Source organism: Dermacentor andersoni, chromosome 6 (assembly GCF_023375885.2).
Source record: "Dermacentor andersoni chromosome 6, qqDerAnde1_hic_scaffold, whole genome shotgun sequence".
Lineage (NCBI taxonomy): Eukaryota > Metazoa > Arthropoda > Arachnida > Ixodida > Ixodidae > Dermacentor > Dermacentor andersoni.
The window spans coordinates 117406489-117429830 of NC_092819.1; the positions used below are offsets into that span (position 1 = coordinate 117406489).

At 46.6% G+C, this 23342-nt stretch overlaps 1 long non-coding RNA gene across 1 annotated transcript; it reads left to right on the forward strand.

The window, feature by feature from the left end:
- The first annotated feature begins 16107 nt into the window (after positions 1-16107).
- On the forward strand, positions 16108-21390 carry LOC140218790 (uncharacterized). Its single transcript, XR_011894977.1, has 3 exons — positions 16108-16177; positions 20408-20488; positions 21115-21390. It is a non-coding gene; the product is annotated as an uncharacterized lncRNA (long non-coding RNA).
- Positions 21391-23342: the final 1952 nt, after the last annotated feature.

Consider the following 23342-nt stretch of genomic DNA (forward strand, 5'->3'; position numbering starts at 1 on the left):
CTCGGCCTCGATTTTCTCTCCGCACATTCTGCTCTTATTGACTGCTCTTCCGGTACCCTTCGCCTTGAGTTGCCGATGCTCGCAGAACCTTCTGACGCACCCCACTGCCGCTTACGTCCCACCGGTTTTCTTCGCCTGCAGCCAAAGTCAATAGCCTACATTGAACTGTTTTCTTTCCCACCAGTTCCTGATGGCGAGTACCTTGTCACTCCTCTGCCCGACATTCCAATAAGGTATGACGTTACAGTGCCTCACAGTATACTTAATATTACTGGGAACCACACTCGAATGCCTGTCTGCAACTTTGGATTGGCAAAGCAAATTCTACCGCAAGGTATTTGCCTTGCCACCATTGATTGTCTCGGCGACCAATACGTGGCAGCGTTATCGACCGATGATTCTCGCGAGCTTAGCAGGCCCCTCGCGCCAGCCTCGGGTGCCGATCCCAATATAAAGAAAATGGTTGCAACGGACCTGTCCTCGGCGCAGGCTGAAGAGCTTTGCCAAGTATTATCGTCCTACCGAGATATTTTTGACATCGACGATCACCCTTTAGGCCAGACGCTCGCGGTCAAGCATCGTATTCTTACTGGCGATGCTACGCCTATTCACCGACGACCGTATCGAGTTTCTGCGTCAGAACGCCGAGTAATTCAAAACGAAGTCAACAAAATGCTCGATAAAAACATCATTGAGCCTTCTTCGAGTCCCTGGGCGTCACCTGTGGTGTTGGTTAAGAAGAAGGACGGCACGTGGCGCTTCTGTGTAGACTACCGTCATCTGAACAGCATTACAAAGAAGGACGTCTACCCGCTCCCACGTATAGACGACGCCCTTGACTGCCTGCACGGTTCCAGCTATTTCTCGTCTATTGATCTTCGTTCGGGGTACTGGCAGATTGCTGTTGACGATATGGACCGCGAAAAAACCGCGTTCATCACACCTGACGGCCTATACCAATTTAAAGTAATGCCGTTTGGATTATGCAACGCCCCTGCCACTTTCGAGCGTATGATGGACTCCTTGCTCCAAGGTTTCAAATGGTCCACATGCCTCTGCTACCTCGACGACGTCATCGTCTTCTCGCCAACGTTCTACACTCACCTTGAACGTCTCACAACTATACTTGATGTATTTCGAAAGGGCGAAGCTGCAACTTAACTCGTCCAAATGTCGTTTTGGCCACCGGCAAATTACTCTTCTGGGCCATCTCGTTGATGCTTCCGGAGTACAGCCTGATCCCGACAAAACTCGCGCTGTCAGAGAGTTTCCGGTTCCGAAGACAGCCGCAGACGTTCGAAGTTTTGTAGGGCTATGCTCGTACTTTCGTCGTTTTATTCAAGATTTTGCGGCAATTGCTAGACCCCTCACTAATCTTTTGAAGAAAGGCGTACAATTCTCGTGGGGTACTGCAGAAGCCGCCGCCTTCTCTCGTCTCGTTACTCTTCTCTCCTCACCACCCATTCTCGCCCACTTCGACCCTGATGCCCCTACAGAATTGCGTAGAGATGCCAGCGGTCATGGCGTCGGTGCCGTCTTAGCCCAGCGTCAGCGTGGCCAGGATCGCGTAATTGCTTATGCGAGCCGCCTCCTCACACCATCGGAGCGCAACTATTCCATTACGAAACGAGAATGCCTTGCTGTAGTCTGCGTGGTTGCGAAGTTCCGTCCTTACCTTTACGGTCGCCCTTTTTCTGTAGTAACTGACCATCATGCTCTCTGCTGGCTCTCTTCGCTAAAAGATCCAGGTCGGCTTGGTCGCTGGGCTTTGAGGCTACAAGGAATTTTCATATTCCGTGGTGTACAAGAGTGGCCGCCTGCACCAAGACGCTGACAGCTTGTCGCGTTACCCTGTTGACGACTCTGACTCCTCTAATATTGCCAGTGCTTCTTGCATATTCTCGGTATCCGAGCTGCTTCATTTCGCCGACGAGCAACGTCGTGACGCCTACATCAGAGCACTCATCGACCGTTTTGAGCACTCTCCGGCCGATGCTACTCTACGCCTCTTCGTCCTCCGCGACGGTACTCTGTACCGTCGTAACCTTCATCCGGACGGCTCTGAGTTCCTGCTTGTAGTACCTAAACACCTCCGCTCCATCGTTATCAAAGAGCTCCACGACGCACCAACGGCAGGACATCTCGGCGTATCTCGAACCTATGACCGTGTACGTCGCCGTTTTTTCTGGCCTGGTCTTGCCCGTTCCGTACGACGTTACGTCGCCGCTTGTGAAGTTTGCCAACGACGCAAGAAGCCTTCCCAGCTCCCCGCTGGTTACCTGCAGCCGCTCGACATTCCTGCCGAGCCCTTTCATCGTGTCGGCTTAGACCTTCTTGGCCCATTTCCGGAATCTACATCAGGAAACAAGTGGGTTGCGGTCGCGGTGGACTACGCGACCCGCTACGCCGTAACCCGTGCTCTTCCGACCAGTTGCGCAACTGATGTTGCGGAGTTCCTCCTACATGATATTATTCTGATGCATGGTGCTCCGCGTCAATTGCTAACAGACCGTGGCCGTACGTTTTTGGCCAAAGTCATCGACGACATCATGCGTGCCTGCTCAATACGTCACAAATTTACCACCTCCTACCACCCCCAAACGAACGGCCTCACTGAGCGCTTGAACCGCACCCTTACAGACATGCTATCCAAATACGTTTCCGACGACCACCGTGACTGGGACCTGGCTCTACCTTACATTACCTTTGCATATAACTCTTCCCGTCTCGAAACTGCTGGCTTTTCCCCGTTTTACCTCTTGTATGGCCGCGAACCAACGCTACCACTGGACACTCTGCTTCCGTCCGCCACAGCTTCAACTAGCGCTTATGCCCGTGATACAATTGCCCATGCTGACCACGCTCGCCAACTTGCGCGCAGTCGTCTACAATTGTCCCAAGACAAGCAGAAGCAACGCTACGACCTCCGTCACCGTGATGTCCATTTTGTGCCCGGCAGCCTCGTGTTGCTTTGGTCACCTTCGCGTAAAGTTGGCCTATGTGAAAAACTCCTTTCTTGTTACACAGGCCCATATCGCGTGCTCCGCAAAGTGACCGATGTCACCTATGAAATCGTTTTAGCCACGCCCACTACGTCCTCCGCTGTGACAACCAGCGACATCGTACACGTCGCCCGACTCAAGCCCTACAACTCTCCACGCGCCTTAGATATTTAACAGCACCGTGACGGTGATTTTGCCGCCGGGGAGTAGTATTACGATGTGCTCAAGCCATGCTCAAGAAATGAGCCGCCGCGAGAACGACGACGAAGTTGGTCGGTGCGCTTGGCGCAAGCGAGTGTCAGCCTGGCTGCCTGGCTCCAGTGTAAATAGCCTGTAAATAGCCTCTTCTGTTTGTGTCTTTCCACACGCAACAATATATTTTGTAAATAGACTCCAGTTTTAATCCCTCGTTCGCGTAACAATATGTAAATTGCAATATGTGCAATTTACAAGAGGACTAATAAAGATAACGATACTTGAAACATATCACATGCATGTCGAAACGTCTCTATGTACTGCACAGTTCAAGGATAGTAGTTAAGTGTTTTAGTCAAACAAGACTTAAGGTAAATGAGAACATGATGATGATGATGGTGGTGATAGTTATTGGAGTTTATTGGCGCAATGAACAGAAGTGGCAACAAGCGCTAAGGCTATGATAATAGACTACCGCTCGCAAATGAATAATTATCATCGATGAAACAGAGCTGTAAGACGCCTAAAAGATTTTCTTTGGAAGTGAGCAAATATATTCGTAATATAGGTGAAAAATGATACATGACATATTATATGGAGAAACGATGTAATGCGAAGAGGTGACTTATAAAAAACATATCGCTACAGGTGGCATTTCATGGATGACATGAAACAGAGAAAAAGATTCTTTTTGGCTACCTCTGCCCACTCTGCAACGTACCCGACACTCGGCAGACATGCTCCTTGAATGCCTGTGACAGGAAGGCAGCGAAATGGAACCTGAAACGGACGCAAAACGAGCACAAGAAGCAAACCGCCTATTCAAGACATGGTGACGCCAAGCTCGCCCTCGGGGACCTGGAAGACCAACGACAATTCGTCTTCAGGGCCAAGAGGGCAGTCGAAGCCAGAGGGTTCCTGGACTAAGGAACCTTCCCACCTTAGGGTGATATGGGGCCACGCTCGGGGCACTGTTTCGTATAACAAACGTTTCTTTTTCTCTCTCTCTCTCTCTTGGCGAAAAAAGAAGCGGAAGATTTCAAAGGTACGCCCCCTTTACAGGGAGCGACCAGGTAATGAGGAGAAGGAACTAGTCATAACTGAGTGTGTATTTTTCGGCAGTAACTCCAGCCACCCCCCACGTCCTGCAGCGTATCCATAAGGGGACGCTTCAGGCCGTGTCAAATTGTCCCTGCAAATGCCAGCTGCATGTTACCACTATAACATGATATGACATTACCTAGGTTGGCTACTCATGCAGGGTTAAGTCTGACTGCCTAGAAAATAGGAAGTAATGCTGAAGAGAGGAAAAAACAGGAAAGATGGTAAGTGAGAGAGAAAAACGAAGATTGGAGGGGAGGATAGGAAAAGGCAACTACCCATTTCCGCCGGGTGGTTCAGGCCGTAGGTGCCGTCCACGTGAAGGTGAGGTCAAAGGGGCGTGTTGCCTCCGCCGAGGAGCCGTAAAGGTCCAAGCACCCGACATCAGCTGAACTCTAAGGATCCCCTTTTTCTCGGACACGGCGAAGCCACGCAAGGTCAAGTGCAAGAGGGTCAGACTCCGATGGGATAGTCTACGGGGGGGCACAACTCACCAAACGCCAGCAGGCTACAACCTTTCACCGAAGCGCAGAATGTGCACTAGTTCGAGCCATGATCGGTCTGTTAGTTTTTAACAGAAAACCTGAAAGCAGTGAACAGCGGAGGTGCGGCTGCGGTTCGACGAACTGATTGAGATTCTCCGCCGCTTACGATGGTACTGCAAGAAATAATGCACCGTCATAAGGCTGACACGCCATTGTTACAGGAAACCTCACACCTAAGAAAGAGCAGATCTATAAGGACCTGCTTATGCGACCTCAAAGCAAGGGGGGAAATTCGACGCATCAATGTTCTCTCTCGAGCACTGTATCTTACATCAAGAATTAGGAACTGCCGACCTCAATGTTTTTATCGATGGCCAAAATTTGACTGCTCTAGTTGAAAGAAGAAATGACTACTACTTCATCAGTGGGCTCTTCACTACCCAGCTAAAGGAAATATAAACCGCATGTGAAGACCCTTCAATCCATAACATCTAGCACTCACATAGTAACGCTAACGGAAATTTCCACGGATAAATTATTGTTGCATAAATAGACGTACCAGGGGACTATTACAATTTTCCTATGCTTCTTGAGCTTTTCCATTCTAAGCGTAGATTCGCAGACTAATCATTGCACAACTACTGACGACCAATTCTGATATACGGCGCAGTTCGTTCAGCAAACCCCTCCGCCTAACTTTAAGCTAACATACATCCGAATATTCTAGAAGAGAAAACAGTACGCAGCTTCGCCAAACGTCATAATTCCTGTTGGCACCAAAGCAGCCGCCGGCACGAAATACACCGGCTAATGGACACTGCCACCTGCCGCTCTACGTGAAACATACGAAACATGAGTGTCACTGAATGGAACTCGGGAAAACAACAGGTGACCATGACAACCTTAAGTCAGGAATTCAAACATACCAACCATGGCACGGCACTTCAGTGCACGGAAATAATTGTCGTAGTCAGCATTGCGCTGGCGTTCCCTTTCGCGTATTCGCCCGACGTGCCCCGGTAATTCATGTCCACGACAGTCTTTTTGACATTAGCGTTTTCAGCTTCTACGTATCTTTGTGGCTGTATTATTTTAAATATGTGATTTAGCTTCGCTGATGCGAAACGAAATAAATGTAATTTAAAATAAATGTAGGCTTTTTTTTTTTTTGCAACCTAAGCAGTAGTTTTCCCAAATCAGGACCTCACGTCCTGTTTAGAACAAGTACATATGTTATTTTCAAATTCGTACACCAACTGAAGTGGCACTGTGAAAAGGCCTTTTTGAGAAGATTCTGACATGTGCGATTATAAATATAGGTTTATAGCCTCCGAAATTTGGAGCAGACATTTTGGTTTTGTAGCACGTCTTTTCATGAGGAGCAACAATCTTGGGCCCCAAACCTTTTGAGCTGTATCTAAAGCACCATAAAGAAGAGAAACAGTGTAGGTGTTGCAAGAAAATACAATTATTCTTGTTAACACATTCGCACTCATAAGCTATGAAGAGCGCCACATTAGTGGGCACATAGGGTTGGATGCCGTTATTAAGGTAGTGTGGCATCTATTTTTCTGTCATTTTTCTAAGGGCCTACTGGTTTGTAAGAGCCTCTGGGAGCTTCATGTATCAGTCCTATAAAAACAGCAAGACGTCTCTTTACGTAAAAACACTGGGTGCGTCCCATCGAGTTTGTGTCACACATGAACGATAAAAAATTAAGAGGTTTCTGGTGCCGCGTTTAGTCATACCCATGTCCTCTCTACATTCACACAATTTTATCTTGGTACATATTCACAGACGCGCCATTTGGGCAAATGGCGCCATCAGATGACGGAGCGTGCCTAGTGGGAGGCTCGAGAGAGCAGCCCGGATGCATACACGCCTCATACATGACGCGTTTCGGATGTCGACGTAAGGTGTGTGGCTGCATTGATTCAAGGTTAATCGCATTACCGTCGATTATCTTTGTGAGGTAGAAACTGCCGAGAATTCGAGAGTTAACTTTTCAACGCAGTTTATCTCCTTTACCAGAAAGGTTGGCTGAAACCCTTGTGGTGCCCTGATTCAGCCGACATGCATGTGGGCTCATTGTGTTTTCTTCTGCAGGTATTCCAGAGCTTCGCTTTTGCGGTGGCTATCTCGGAGTCCGACAACGACACTATTCTCGAATGCATGTCAGCCAACCGAACTGCTATCAACCCAGAAGAAATGACAGCTACGTATACCTTCCATTTTCCAAATACACAGTGAGTTATTCTTATCGGATGTGTAATTTCTAAAACATACGTGGGCTTAAAACACTTCATGCTTGACACACATTAAACATCTCGTATTATGACGGAGAAACATGAAATATTTCAAGCAATACGGAAACAGTTCAGAAAGTCACTGTCCGTACCTGCTTATTTATGCAGCGTATACGGTACTATACTGATTGCCAAATAAATGTTTTTTAAACTCGAAAGCTTGCCCTTAGGCATAATACAAAAGATGTTAAAAGTACATGAACAGACCCAACTCGTGCAACAAATCTAGAACTGAACGATGATGTCATCCATGAATCCAGCATTCAAGGTCGGGTGGGCGGCCAGGCCCAAAGCCTGTTGCCAGGAGGTGGCGGAGTTGGCTTAGATGAAGTCTTGGGCATGTCCATAGTAGGTGTGTCACTGTCACATTTTCAATTTCTATGTTGCAAGATGGGCACGATGCTCCGCCAGGCGGGTGGTACTGTTGTGGCGAGAAAGCGGTCACAGACGGAGTGAGCGCGAACTCGCCACGTAGCCTCCTCAACGGAACCTCCTCTCGGCGGGTTAAACCACCATGGAAGTCTGACCCACAAGGAGGTATAACAGCTCGTGTGGTACGTCGGAGGTTTTCCTTTTCCTGGATCAGTCGTCGGCAGGCGTTTTCAGGAAAAAGCGGATGTGGCTACGTTGTAATCTGTGCGGGAATTGCCATGTCTGCTTCAAGGAGACCCCGAAGGAGTGCTCGAGCCACCAAGTGGACGCGTATCAGGATATTCGTAGTGGCAGCAAGACGGTGAATGCTACCTGAGAGTAGATTGGACAGAGATACCCTACGCATGTCGTGGGTGGCTGAGTATAGTCCGCGGGAATTTTGAGAGTAGCGAACAGCTTGAAAAATAGGTAGCAACGCAGCCAAGCCGTCTCGTACGGCCACATGCTCGGCAAGATTGGCCGGTGGTGCAGGATCTGCAGCATACGGCTACGTCTAGCCTGCCTCTTCTGTCAATGAACACACGAGAGCTGTGTGAATCATGGTTCCATTAACACTGGCATCAGTGTATGCTACAAGAGTCGCAGTGTCTTGATCATAAGGCGGTAAACTTGAACATTCACCTGGCGAGAAACCGAACTATACAGACGACCGAGACTCTTATTGTCGCCTAATTCTACCCTATTCCACGGAGCTACATCGGGTCTCGTAGAACCTGGATTGTCTATCTCGTGTCCCATGTACCGGGTGAGTGAAGCAGCAGAGCAGAAATTTGAAGGCTTTAGGGTGCCCGTGCATCGACATTGGTGCACGTGTTTGTCGATTATGTTGAGTTGGGACTCGGCCTGTAGAGTTGGCAACGGAGTGAGACGTGGTAGTCCCGTTATGGCCCGCATAGCTTCCGTTTTAATGATTTCAAGGCTAGCCCATTCTGTCTTCGTGAGATGATGAAACTGAACTCTGTAGACGAGTCGTGGTTGCAGTACAGAACGGACAAGAAGGCGAGCCATGTTGGTTCTCACTCCGCCAGATTTTTTCGCAATCTGACTTGTCAACTGTATCGTTTCTGCGGCCTGTTGCTTTGCATTCTAGACCTATGGTTCCCAGATCCGGAGGAATCCATTTCAAGGCCGAGTACATGGAGGGTAAGCCTTGTGTAGTGGCTCTTGATCGAGAATTAACTGAAGAAGCCGGAGTGCCAGTAAACGGCGCCCATACTTGTTCGCTACGGACATATACGTCGTCATGTCCTCGGAAATGTCAAGCCTTATCTGAGTATACCAGCCATGCATCACCTTAGGCCTCTTGGAGCGCTTGTTCTTGGTGGCAGATTTCAGGATGAACTGACCAAATAGTGATGTCATTTGCATACATATTCTACTGTGCATTATGCAACACCGCTAGCTTCCAAGCTAGTGGTAGGAGGACAATGTTAAAAAGGACTGGTGCGAGCACAGATCATTATGGGACCCCCCGATGTGCGACGAACTGACCGGCTGCTTGGCCAGCCAGGCGAATGGAGAAGGCACGAATGTGCAGGAAGGCTTCGTCGAATGTGCAGACACGGCTAGGGCCAATGGAGAATTCCGACAATTGTATCATGACTCACATGGTTATACGAATACCTTTTGCCAGAAGGGTGCGAATTCTTCGGGAGCGGCCTCGCTTGAGAACCATAGAAGACAGGTGCGGAAGAGCATCCTCTGCGCCTAGATGAGCATGGAACCCGATTTGGCCAAGATGATACCATAAGTATAGGTCTAGACATCATAACGAGAAGAAAAGGGGTTAACCGATGGACCCAGTTTTGTATTAGTCATATAAGAATCCAACAAACGGTGACACCAAGTACAACATAGAGAAAATTCATTATTGTCATCATCACCATCATCGTCAGCCAATTTTAGGTCAAGTACAGGACGAAGGCCTCTCCCTGCCATCTCCAATTACCCCTGTTCTGCGCCAACCGATTCTAACTGGCACCTGCAAATTTTCTAATTTTGTCGCACCACCTAGTCTTCTGCCGTCCTCTACTGCTCTTCTCTTCTCTTGGTATACATTCCGTCACACTATTGGTCAAACGGTCATCTAATCTGCGCATTACATGACCTGCCCAGCGGTCTATTTTTCTCTTAATTTCTATAAGAATATCATCTATACGCGATTTCTCTCTGATCAAAACCGCTCCCTTTCTCTCTCATAAAGTTATGCCTAATATTCTCCGTTCCATCCCTTTTTGCGCGATTCTCAACTTGTTCTCAAGCTTCTTCGTCAGACTCCGAGTCTCTGCCCCATATGTCAACACCTGTAAAATGCACTGATTGTATACTTTCCTTTTCAATGATAACGTTAAGCTCCAGGCCAGCCTGTCTCTTGGTTGACTAAAGTCCAGTGCTGCCCTTATTCTATTGGAGATTATTTTGGTGAATATTTTATATAATACTGGCAGTAAGCTAATGCGCCTATAATTTTTCAGTTCCTTAACTTCTCCCTTTTTGTGGATTAGTATGTTTGCATTCTTCCAGTTTTCTGTGACCCTAGCAATCGATAGACACTTCGTATAGAGATCCGCCAGTTTTCCTTGCATTGTCTCTTTCAGCTTTGATTAAGTTGACTGTAATTTCATCCTCTCCTGCCGCTTTTCCCCGTTTCATGCCTTGCAAGACCCTTCTTACCTCATCTCTAGTTATAGGAGGGGTTTCATTATAATGTTCATTATTGTTTCGAGTGGAGTACTCCTGAGTCTTCTCGGTACTGTCCAGGTCAGTATAGAATTCTTCCGCTGCTTTTATTATTACTTCGGAGATTGCTGCTGATATTACCCTACCTATCTTTCAGTGCATACATCTTGGTTTGTCATATGCCAAGTTTTCTTGTCACGGATTTCAGGCTGCGTCCATTTTTACGGATTCTTCAGGATTTCTCACGTTATAATTTTAAATATCACTTTTTTTTCGCTTTGTTGAGCAGCTTTGACAGTTCTGCGGATTCTATCTTATCTCTTGACATGCACACTTTCATTCTTTGTCGTTTCTTTACTAGGTGTTTTGTTACTTGAGAGAGCTTGCCTACTTGTTGCCTTCGTGACTTGCCTCCCATTTCAATTGCTGCCTCTGAACCCAGCCTAGTTAAGGTTTCATTCGTTACCTTTATGTCATAATTATCCATCTGTTCTAAGGCTACATATTTGTTCGCAAGTACCAGCCTAAAATTGCCTGCTTTTACTCTTCCTGCCTCTAAGTTTACATGTTTTTTTCTTGACCAATTGAGCTCTTCCTCTGTTCAAATTGAGGTGAATCCTAGCCCTCACTAACATATGATCACTGCACTTTACCGTACCTATGACTTCTACATGCTGCACTATGCTCGCATTCGCAGAAAGTATGAAATCCATTTCATATATTGTTTCACCATTACGGCTTTTCGAGATCCACTTTCGGTTCCTGCGTTTCCTAAAAAAGCTGTTTATTATTCTCAACTTATTCCGTTCCGCGAGTTCTACCCCTATCTCTCCTCTAGCGTTTGTACAATCGACGCCGTAGTTGCCATTTGCCGGTTAACCCGCCTGCTTTTCCCCCATTTTTGCAATAAAGTCACCCATTACTACTGTATGCCCCAGTTTGCTAATAGGGGAAATTATTTTTGCTGAATAAAAGAACGATAAATTAATGGAAATAGATATGCATGAAAAAAACAACTTGCCGCAAGTGGGGAACAATCCCCGCAACCTTCGCCTTTCGCTTGCGATGCTCTACCAATGGAGCTACCGCGGCTCCGTTTCCCCATCCAGTTTCTTAATACACTTTCCCCATCCTCTTTCTGGGAGTGTTCGCCAGCTTCACCCCTAATAGACCTTGGCGGCGGACGTGGAACATCCGTTGGAGCCACCAGGTAATAGATGTCGCTAGCATGTGCTCCATCAGCTTGCCTAACGTTGAGGTTAGCGGTATTGGGCACATATGAGCGGTGTTGTTTTGGGGCATTACAGGTTTGGAAATAGCGATCATTTCTGCATGCCAGCAAGAATCAGGGATAATTACTGTAGCCCAAGCTTCGTTTATGGCCCCCAACAGCACATCGAGAACATTGCCTTCGTTGTTTTTATAGAGTTCATATGATATGCCATCTGGTCTTGGGGCCTTGCGTGGCTTCGACAGGTATATTGCCGCTAAAAATTTCGTTATAGTGAAGACAGCTTACATACCCTCCATGTGGCGCGCCTGCGTCCGCGGGAAGGCAGTTTCGAACAACGAAAGGAGGCGGTACTGTGTCCAGAGAAGGAAAAAATATGTAGGCGACAGTTCTTGTGAATACTGCTGGTTTCTGACCGATTGCGAACAGGGCGCAGGCTGCGGGTTCTGTAGGGCGCCGACCACGTTCCATTACGCGGAAGGTGCGCCAAATAGAGGCATTGGACGAGGAATGTCGCAGAGAAGAGCCCCAGTCTATCCAGTGGCCACGTTCTAAGCGGTGTTCATTGCGCTGAGATACTGAAGTAAGGCGTTAGGCCTTTAACCGAAGAGCAATTGATGCAGGGTCACGTTCTGATGAAAGTTCTGCTTGGCGGCGCAACGCCCAAAGACGCAGAAGTTGCAAATCTGGAGCAGTTCACGATTGATCAACCCACGACGCGCGTGTTACCTCAACTAATGCCACACTAAAAGAATGGGACTGGTCCCCCATATAGTTGGATACAGTGCATTCTGATAACGCGCTGTATCGATCCCAGTCCGCGACTCGACATAGTCGGCGGAGGCGGCCTGTTCCGCCCGAAGATAAGCCAAGGTGAATCGGATGATGGTCACTACCCCAGCAGTCGGGTTCAGATGACCACGAGACGGTTGTGCTTCCTAGCCACCAAGATAAGTCCGGTGAATGTGGCCGCACGCGAGGGTAGTCACGCCGACGAGTAGGCCCTGATGCATCATTAAGCAGGGTCAATTGGGCGTCAAGCGATTTGCCCAGCACACACGTACCACGCGCACCGTAAATAGCGCAACCCCACGTGGTGTGGGGCGCGTTAAAATCTCATGCTATTATAATGGTGCAACACAGATGTTTCTGCCGTAGGGGCACCTACCAGCCGAGACACAACAAAGCCGCACGATCGCCGTAGGGGCGGGCATAGTACGAAACGATGATAACGTCCGTGCGTTGGAGACAAACCAATACGGCCACGACTTCTTGCCATAATGTACACCGCCGTGAAAGATCATCACTTGTCTTATGAAGAGTGCATCTTACATAAGCTTCAGTCTATTATGGACCGACATCGGGCGTAGCACTCCTACGGTACAAAATTGAAGGCGATGAGTATGCCACAAATCTTGAAATGGGAGGCAGGGCATTGTATTCTTGAAGCAGTAGAGCTCAAACAAGCAGCTTCTCATATTTGAGACGCTGACTCAGCTCTCCGACCTTTCCAGCGATGCCGCGGCGGTTTAACTGTAAAATGTCTTTTTGCACACTTGAAGACAAAACAGCCATCACAGGTTAAGATTGGCCAGCACAACCGAGGTGAGATGCTGGAGTTGTCGTGCAATGAAACGCAAGAGTTCTTGGGATGAAAGAGGTTTCGACATAGATGCCGGGTTAGACATATGAGCAGGAACAGATGTCGACGACGAATGCGACGACCGCGCTCCGTCATGACGACGCCGGAGCATTGTATGGCGTTCCTTGAGACGTTAGATGTCCTTTTCAAGGGTCGCCAGACGAGCCTCACTTTCGAACTCTCCATTCGCCAAAGGAAGCGGCGTGTCCTCTATTGATTGTGATGCCCGCTGTGGTCGTGAAGTAGACGACCTAGCAGCTGCACTAAATGTAGGAGTAGCAGCAACACTTCTTGCTGTACTTGATATAGTCTCCTGGCTAGCGTCCTCTTCCAGCGAGGCCAGAATGGCGTAACGGTTGTACACAGGGACTTGTTTCATTGATGGATCTCGATGTGACTTTGCTGGCTGCCGAGAATGGCGTTGTCGAAATTTCTTAGTGGCCTTCATCTTCGTAGGGCACGTCGTGGAAGAGATGCCATGTTTGTTTCTTTGGCATAAGCCGCATCTAAACATTGCTGGTGGTAAAGGCTCCACGGTGTCGTCCTTGAGTGGGTAGAGTCAGGATGACTTCATGTGTCCTTGTCTAAAGCAAGAGTAGCAGTACACAACGGAAGGCTTGAACCGACGCGGGCGCAGTACGCAGCCGTAATACAGGATACATTCAAGTGGGGAATTATGACCTCGAAGAGTGTTTAGGCATGTATGACCGCTGCCTAGGTAGCAAGCAGCCGCGACCTTATGTGTGGGACGTGATAGTTCCTGCAGGTGCCTTTCGGTTTATTCGTCATGGTGAACGCCATTAACCACGTATCGTCTTAAATCAGTACCAATGGCGAGGTACGCCTGGACTGGAAGAACACATTCTTGTGAGACTTGTATATGTTGCAGTTCTCCGGGCTAATAAACTTGTGCCATAGCAGACATCCATACTGAGACGGTATTGGCAGGTTTACCTAGAGCGAAACCTTGAAATCGGGAAGTCTCTAGACAGGCGTCTAGGGCCGCTTGAATGATACCGTTGGGCAGAGTTGACATATCATATCTAGCACGAGGCTTGATAACTACTTTGTACCACTATGTCGTTGGTGACACCAGAGCCGTGCGCGTTGGACGTGCGGGCAGTCCGTGTGATGAGCGAGGTCTTTTTGGCGCTGCAGGAATTAGATTTTCCTCCGATGGAAGGCCAGTAGCTTCCGTCGTTCTCTTGCCCGAGGTGTGCACCATGACAGCAGGGCTATTGTGCTCTATGCGTGTGGCATTCATTCTCAGGGTACCGCCTACACATGGTGCACTCGTCTCCGCGAAGGAGATGCTCCTGACTTGGATGGCAGTTGCATCGGTAATGTTCCGCTCCCTCGACGCAGCAGACAGAAGCTTTGATGCTCCGTGCCCACGCGGCGAGTGCCACGGGGGCACTCGCACTCGTGAAGCCGCACAAGAACTCGGGCTGGACGACGCAGCAGGAGGGTGTAGATGCCCACGGACCTTGTAAATGTGCGCTAGTAGAGATTATTAACCGCCAAAACGGTCCATAAACAACAGGGTTCAAGTAGCGGGGGCAAACCAGCAAACTGGGCGAAAATCCGGAGCTACGCAAAAACAGGTTCGAGCAGAACGGGTGCTGGAACCCCCCCTCAAATAATAATGCCCTATCAAATTAAAAATATTTACAGAGTGCAAATGTATTGAAGGCCAAGGTAGCCTTATCTTGTGTCAAATACGTTAAGTCTAACTCACATACGAAGCAGCGAAATAAAGCGTCGCTATATATTTTGCAAAGGAGAGGTTTGTGCACTCACGGTCGGCACATCTGTTCTTCGTGTTTTCTGAGAATAACACAAAAGAATACAAGAAGTTTATCTTAATGTGTCACACAACTTACTTTGATTAAGCTGGTTGTCGTTCATTGAGCACCCGCTATTAGGACTGTTTGCATATTAAATCCTTATATCAGTACTATTGCACAGCAACTGAGTGAACTGTTATACAGTGTGAACATTGAATTCGCTGAAAAGGAAGGAAATCACGCTAACAATCTGAGCTAGCATGAAAGAATCACGTCGTTATTCAGTATCATTCAATTTTTCAATGAAGTAATGATAATTTGCCTGCAGGAGTTTAAAAATAAATGTGATCGTGAGATTTACCATCGCACCTACTCATGCGGTACATAACCGGTACATCATGTGAAAATAATTAAACATATGTGCAAAAATATGGTCTGCAATTTATGCCGTAATGCCGGTTGGAAAGCTAATCTGTAAACGGCAAATGCAACGAGCACCAATTGCTACATAGGTTGAAATTATTCACGTGGCGGCATCCACATGCATTTCGTGTTTTTATTAACCTACGAGGTTTTGGTGGCCTGCGACTTGGCTTGCGCTGCTATTTCCTGCTCCTACAAAGAATGGACTAGATAGGAGAAAAATCCGCCGCGCCTCGTATGTACGCTCCCCTTCAGGTGTCCTCACAACACGGAGCTCTCCGATACCACTGTCGCAACACAAATCAGTTGCTAGGCGGATTTTTCTTTTACGTGCGAATGTGTAGTTACGTCACTCCTAGCTTCGTATGCAGAGTCATGGTGCCGTCGCCGCAGCAGCTTAGCAAAAATATGCTCCACGTATGCCGGGAGCGCTACGTACTTCACGTTGCATGTAGGCGTAGGAGCACCTTATTACCAATTATCTGGTTCGGATATTTGTTTTAAGCTTGGTCCTTATTGAAACTTCTGCTGTTCTGTAGGGTGTATGGGTAATTCTAAAGAATCTGAGCTGGTCGCTTCACTGCTACGTTCTTGTGAGCTCTGCCTTATGGTGCTATGAGCCGTTGGAATAACGGATTTGAGCCATAAATGATGAAAGTAGTGCGGACGTTACGCCATGAATATATTTCGGGATTCTAGCTATATACAGCTTCGCTGTAAAAGAGGATAAATTCCTAAATAGGAGAGCCCTGCATCGAGCAGATCAATCAATATGCCATAGAAAATGCTTAAAAATGCACTGTTTCGGTATTTAATATTTTCTTAGGAAGGAGATCCCGTTCTACGTGAAGGCCGGGGAACCACCGGGTACTGTCACCTTTACCGTAGGTGCAGGTAAGCCTTGTTTATTGCTCGTGGCACCATTATCATGGGATGTGTTATACGCACAAATGGCAATTATGATTGACGTTCAGTATTTATTTTTGATGTGTGCGTCAGATAATGTGCGACGTGACATTTATTCAAAATGATCAAAATAACGTATGAAAGCATTCGACGTCTTCAAAACTGAGAATTTCATCGTCTTACAAAAACTACAGACAGCAAATGTCCAAGCTTACAATTCCAAGAGTTCGCGGTCATCTTGGTCAATCCGGGCCGAGCACGAGCCGGAAGAGCTGCCGCACCCGGTTACCAGCTTTCGGGACATTACCTGGATGTACCGAGAGGAAAGGTGCAGACTGCCAGAACCGCACCCCAACCTCACCAGGCAACAACAGACGATTCTGCGTCGAGCGCAGGTGGGATCGCTTGCGCATGTAACCTGCGGAATACGATATGCTCTGTCCTTTTTGCAGACGAGAAAAGGGCATCCTGCCGCACGTCTTGGCAGAGTGCACAGAACTCAAGACCTCCCCTCCTCCCCTTCCCAACACCCCCAATCCCCAACCCCTTGAGCGATGGGAGACCTTGAAATCCAGCCCCGCCTTACCGATTCAGCTCGCACTGACGGACAGGGGCCAGGAGCTGCTGAAAACATATGGGTCCCGTAACTAGGGAACGACCCCATCTGGTGCCTGCGTGCACCACCGATTTATTTCGGGCCCAGTAGATGTTGCTTCATCATCATTGGTATAATTTAAGAAGTTGTGACACTTTGCTTTTTAGCGTGCGCAATAAATATGTACGTTAAGAAGTGCAGGATGCTCCCACGTGCTGTACACTCCGTGTTCTCAAGACCCAAATTACTAAATCTTGCCCGACAGCGTGACGCCCTCAAAGCTGTTCTGTGCAAGCATTTATCATTTATTACTTTATTTCGTGCACTTGTGTAAATAAGTATTATGAGTGAAGGATTCCCAGAAATTCGTGGTTGAATGAAGTACACGAAAATATGAGCAGCCTTAAAGTTTAATTCCATGCGTTCTGCACTGCTGCCTAAAATTCTAGCGATAGGGAAAAAAAAGCAGGTTTACTTCCCTTTTCTATTTGTTCTAATAAAGAAGCCCGGGTAGAAATAGGTGCGACAAGTTGGTTCAATAAGTATGATCAAAATAGCTGCAATCAAAACGGGATGACGTTTACAGTCAACGTGTAACAAGCGGATGAGTTCAGTGCGGTTAAAAAGACGCTTTTTATGAAACGGACGCACTCGTGAGACTGAGGACTGATGAGTGTTTGTATAGATTACAAGCTTGTTTCATAGACGTAACAATGTCGTAACGAAAATAATTAAAAATTAAGAAACCAGATGCAGCGTTTGGAATGGTTAGAGTGAGTTCTAATAAAGCATATGCAGTGCGAGATAGACATGGCATGCTCAATTATACATCTTGCAATGGTTTCGTGAAGTTTCAGTTTCAATCTATTCGGGGTAATATGAAGTTATCGCGCAGAATTTTTAGTCATGTAACCGATGTGGTTGTTTTATTGAAGGTTATAGCTTGCATAAAATTTTTGTACCTGTAGGAGTGAAGAGAGCGTACTGTGCTACCATTGACGAAATAAGAAAGCACAATAATGTGGGCGTTTAAATGTCGAGATACACGCATAAATAGACGCGCTCAGATTATCGTTATTGAGATTCATGTGCCGGATATAGCACCAAGAGTAGATTCTGTCATGTTAATTTTATAGTTTACACGAGCTGTCAAGAGCCGTCATCTTGTGGTAGTATAGACAGTATTCTGAAAAAAAAATATGGGCCCGCCATCCCAGCCCTGTGAAAGTAGTTGTCCAGCGAGGCGTTTGCAAACCATTACTACAACTTTTGAGGGGGTATGCAATGCTGTATTCTATTAGTGATGGTAGTGGGCATAATTTTTACAGCACGCCGCCGCCCATAGCGGTGCCGCAACAACATTTCAATCAGTTTCTAGGATGGCGTTTTCATAGGCGAAATACTAGGGGCGGCACTCTTCACGTCATAAGGTGCCGTGGCCGTGGCAATTTGTGCAAAAGTAATCTTTACCAGAAAGCGTGTTCGGGGAACGCTACGAGCTTCGCAATGTTATCAGGGGCGCGTTATCATCAATACTACGGTTCGGATACTGGTTTTGTCCTAGTTCTTTAGGGAAGCGTAAGCTGTTCCGTGTGTTGTATGCGTACTTACAAAGAAAGTAGGGAATGTTTGCTACACTTTGCTTGAAGTTACGGGGCTACAACCTCTAAACCTGCATGGCTGCAGGCATCGGCCCGGAATTTCGCTAAAAGACGCGGACACCAAAAATGCCGACCAACTAGAAGCTAGTAGCTTCGCTGTAATAATTGAATAGCAAAAACTTGAGCAGAGCCTCTCAAGTCGGTAATAAAACCAAGACCAGTGACCTAAGGAGAGACCTTTCATGGCAAGTTACATGTGAACATGAGGATCAACTGTTGGCGACGATCTACTGGTGAATGACGTATTAAAGGTTGTTTTTTGATCGAGTGGAGAAATTGTGGTTAACTTCAAGGTTATTAGGCTACACGGAACACGACTTCTGAGAAACAGTGGCTGAAGCTTTAGCAAATGAAGAGAAAAATGCAGTCAGCATCAAAACCGGACTCAGGATTTTCAAAGAAGTCAATAGTAGGCTTTTTCATATCTAAGAGTTGAAGTCACAGTCGCAAGCGTTTAACCAGTTCAGAAACAATAACGAACTGTCGGACGTTCTGTGATATCTTGATTGATTGCTTTATTTCACGCATACTTCATGTCTCTTATGCTTGGTTTATATAGAGAGAGTATGATTCTTACTAGGTAGAAGCGCTATTTTCGGCAGCCCTTTAGGGAAAGATATTCTTGGTTTCAGGCATATTTCTACGTTTAAATAAAAGTATGAGGGAATAAAGTGGGGCTTAATGGCAAGCATCGTTTTACTGTTTTCTTTTGACCACTTTAAGCAGAGAGTGGTTGCAATCTGGTTACTGCGCTTTCGGGGGTGCTTTCGGTAATCTAAAGTAGATGAACGTTTTTGCATGTTACATGGCAGAAAGGTGTGTTTAATCACTTTACACTTGTCAAGCACAACTGTGTCGAACGCTTTCGAATCGTCATGAGCAACAGCGGTCGCACTGTTATGCATGTTTGTAAGTGCCTTCTAATTTGAGCAGCAAAATTAAATTCAAAACACTCAATTTCGCTCGCCAATAATGTTGTTCTTTTAATTAGACTTTTTTTTTAATTCAGGGCAGACGTTAACCTATGAAAGTTTCAATTTTATTCGTTGCTTTCTGAAGTGTTTTTCCTTGCCGTCATTACTGTGCGAGAATACTGTGACCGTCAATAGTGTCTCAACCCAACGGGCGCACGTGACAACTGAAAAAAGATTGTAAATCCGCTGCTATATATGTCATTATTATACTGAATCATATCAGGTTGTTCGCGAAGCTGATTGAGTTCAAGTGCCAAAATATGAAACAACATAAATTGCATGGAAAGAAATTCAAACACACTTTCTACAACATCGTAACATCTGCGTGTAAAAGTTACTAGCCCCACCTATTATAGTCGGCATATTCATTTTCCTGATGCATGAATTTCCTACCTTTTCAGACATGTCATCATTCAGTCGCCTTTAACGCATACAGTCGTATGCACTGCGGCGCTAGCCACGCAACGCTGTAACCCTGTAACATAATACCATTAACCAGCGAGCCTCACTCTGAACATTAGCAGCAGTATGCTTTTTCCCGGTTCCCCCTCTAAGCAGCACCGTCGGTATTAACAACAGGAAACTCCAGGGAAACGTGGCTTAAAAAACAGACTCGCGTATGTGTTATTTCGGTGGTTATTCAGGTAACGTTGAGTGGGTAGGTGATGTGGTTAAATGTTATTGTTCTGCTGAAGCATAGCAAGATGTTTTTCCAAGGGAAGAGAAGGTTATTTGGCGTACAAAGAATTTACATGAGGGAATAAATTAGGTATTATTCAATTATTCTATTGTATGTACTGATGGAGCAGAGAGGATAATCTGCCTTGATGAGGGTATGTTTTTCTCTCACAGTAGATGCGTATAATGCGAATCGCTTGGGTTTTTGCGCGCGGCACGCATTCACGTGCTTCATCCATCTATCACTCATAGTTGAATACCTACTATACGTTTGTACCAGCACGTAACTGAAAGTAGTTATTTCTTTCAGATTCCACTCAGAGAGAAGGCATAATTTACTATACTGACTATGTCAACTGTGATGTAGTGGACTTGGACTTCCATGGTCATCGTAAGAAAATATTTCATAAAGCGTAGGCGAAATAGCAATAAGCTTTGTTTCGCCAATCTGAAAGGACAGTGGTGAACATAAGTACTCCAGCGTCGCGATATTTTGCCGCCGCAGGACCACTGTATTAAGTTAAAATTAGATTGTTGGACATAATTTTACAGTGTATATTGACGTGGTGATAAAAAATAATATTTAGAACCATAAAGCCATTTCATATTATTACTAAAATTACAGCCTTTAGATCGTTCTGCTAAACTACAAAAACTATCTCAAATTAATTACTCTTTAAGTAACTGCTGCGATCAATTCTTCAGACTTCGGACGCTATTTACTCAAATACAGTAATACTATCACAGCATACTTAAAGGAAAGCGCACGTTCAAACGTTTATTCAAATATAGTCACGTTCAGAACTGCCTAACCAAGTTTTCTTGCACACATCAAACATTGCTAATCACCAATATTGCCTTATTCACGGCTGCTTTATTGAGCGACGATTTTTTTTTTTTTTTTTGAAGCTCATGACCGTTCTCAAAACACGACGTAATACGAGCCACGTGCTGAAACTTTTTCATCGGAAGAAACTAAAACATCACGCATTCGTATTATCTGTTTTCTCTTCATAGAGTGCACACTATGGGCAAGAAAACAAGTGAAAGACAACGTGCCACAAAACTGCATTGACTACTTCGTCGACACCTGTGGCGTCGTCGTCCCTCAACATAGCAGAGACCTCTGCTTTGATGGAGAAGGAGACTACAAATAAATCCTGTGTTTACTATAGCGATACTAATTATAAGGACACTGCGGGCGCTTACTACAACGAGAGGGCACTCCCTTCCAACAACACATGCATTTATGACACTTACAGTCGGAACATTGGTGTTGTTTTAAAGTAGTGTGTTGCTCAGGGGTGGGAGGGAAGTCACACGACAGGAGCAAATCGTTTTGCACCCTTCCGGCAGATGGCACATTGAGTCGAAGAAGCGCCAAATTTAAACCCAAAACCGATTTATCGCAGCTGGCTTTGGAGCGGTAATGGTAGATGGTGTGCAATGTAGTCTGTTTGCCCCCACAGGTCTTGCGAGGCAGCCGCGAGAACTGAGAGTGATTATGCGTGTACGCCACTTGAGCGTGTATGCGTATTGTTGAATGCACGTGTGCGCGCCTGTGTGTGCTCCAGTGCGTGTGCTCCATATTTGCGTTTGCATGAGCACGAGTGCGTGTATGAGTGTTTGAGCGTGTGTTAGTGGCAAGCTTGCGTGCGCTTGCGTGCTTGCTGTGCAGGCATATATAGGCGCATCTGAATGTGTTCTTGTGCAAAAGTATGTGTTCATGTTGAAGCATGCATGCGTGAGAAAAAATGTGTGCTTTTTTGTGTGCGCATAAATATCTGTGCGCGCGTATTTTGTATGTGTGTGTGTGTGTGTGCGTGCGCATGGGCGAGGGTGAGAGATAATTCGTCTGCGTGTGTGTGTGCGAGGGAGAGAGAATGTGTGTCTGCGAGGTAGAGAAATTGTGTGTGCGCGCGCACGCCTGTATGCGTGCGGGAGAGAGTGCGTGTTCGTGTGTTCATGCGGGGGAGAGAGGGTGCTGAGTGTGTGTGTGCGTGCGAGGGTGCATCTCTGTGTGTGGGTGTGAGCAAGGATTTTCCTGCCTACACCTACTCTTGGACAGAAGCGCAATGTGGAGATCATTTAAACCCAAATTTTACTCCCCGGAACAAGAACGAATGACATTGCATTTACAGCACTATCTCTCTAAAAACGAAACGCACAGAAAAAAAAAGTGTGAGACATCAGTTCTACCGCCCTTCATCGGCACGGTGGTCACATGAGGAGCTGTTAAACGGTGCACATTCGTTATGTTCAAATTATGGCGCTTTACGTACAAAAATCACTTTCGGATTATGAGGCACGCCGTAGTGGAGGACTCCGGAAATTTCGACTATCTGGGGTTTTTACCGCGCATCTAAATATAAGTACACGGGTGTTTTCGCATTTCACCCCCATTGAAATGCGGCCACCGTGGCCGGGATTCCATCCCGCGACATTGTGCTCAGCAGGCCAACAGCATAGCCACTGAGCAACCACGGAGGGTACATTCGATATCTTGCTTGCGCTGCAACCAGCGCAATGTGCTAAGAGAAATGACGCACTAAATCTGCACCATCATTAAATCGTGTATTGTTTCTGTTACCAAGCAAGATTTAGGCAGCGCACGTTCGCTGCTACAAGGATGTTTGAACTTTAAACTGCTTGTATATGGAAAATTTGTTGGTAATAAAAGTCGAGAGCCACCTGGCCGCAAGGAACATTCTCACGGAGCCATACCATAGTGTACGCTACACCATTGCGTACGCTGCAAAATGGCGGGCCGTCAATGCGCATGCGCAGAACGCTAAACATAATGGCGGGTATAGTGGGCGCACGCAATTCAATCGAGTTAGCATCGTCGGTGTTGCGTGCTTAGCAGAATGGTATCGCGAAGTCTCGCCAAGGTGAGAGCGCGCATTTCTAGATGGCGCTTCAGTAGTGCAAGCAACGTTACAAACATGAGTGTTGTAGCCATAGGCAATCCTCGCATGCGCTTGTCGTCTGCTGACGACATCAAGCTCTAACAGAGAAGTTTGGGCCTGTTGGTAGTTCAATCATAAACTGGGATACAAGGATGAAGCAGCAACACGGGATGAACGCTAACTTACAACAATTCATTTATTGCAGCTGGTGAGCATATATATACTCCCTGGGAAGCCACTGCAACAGACACACTGAAGGGAAAAAAGAAAAGGAAAAGCAGTCATGTGACTACTACGCCAAAAAATTCAAGCTCTTTCTTAGATAAATAATTAAAC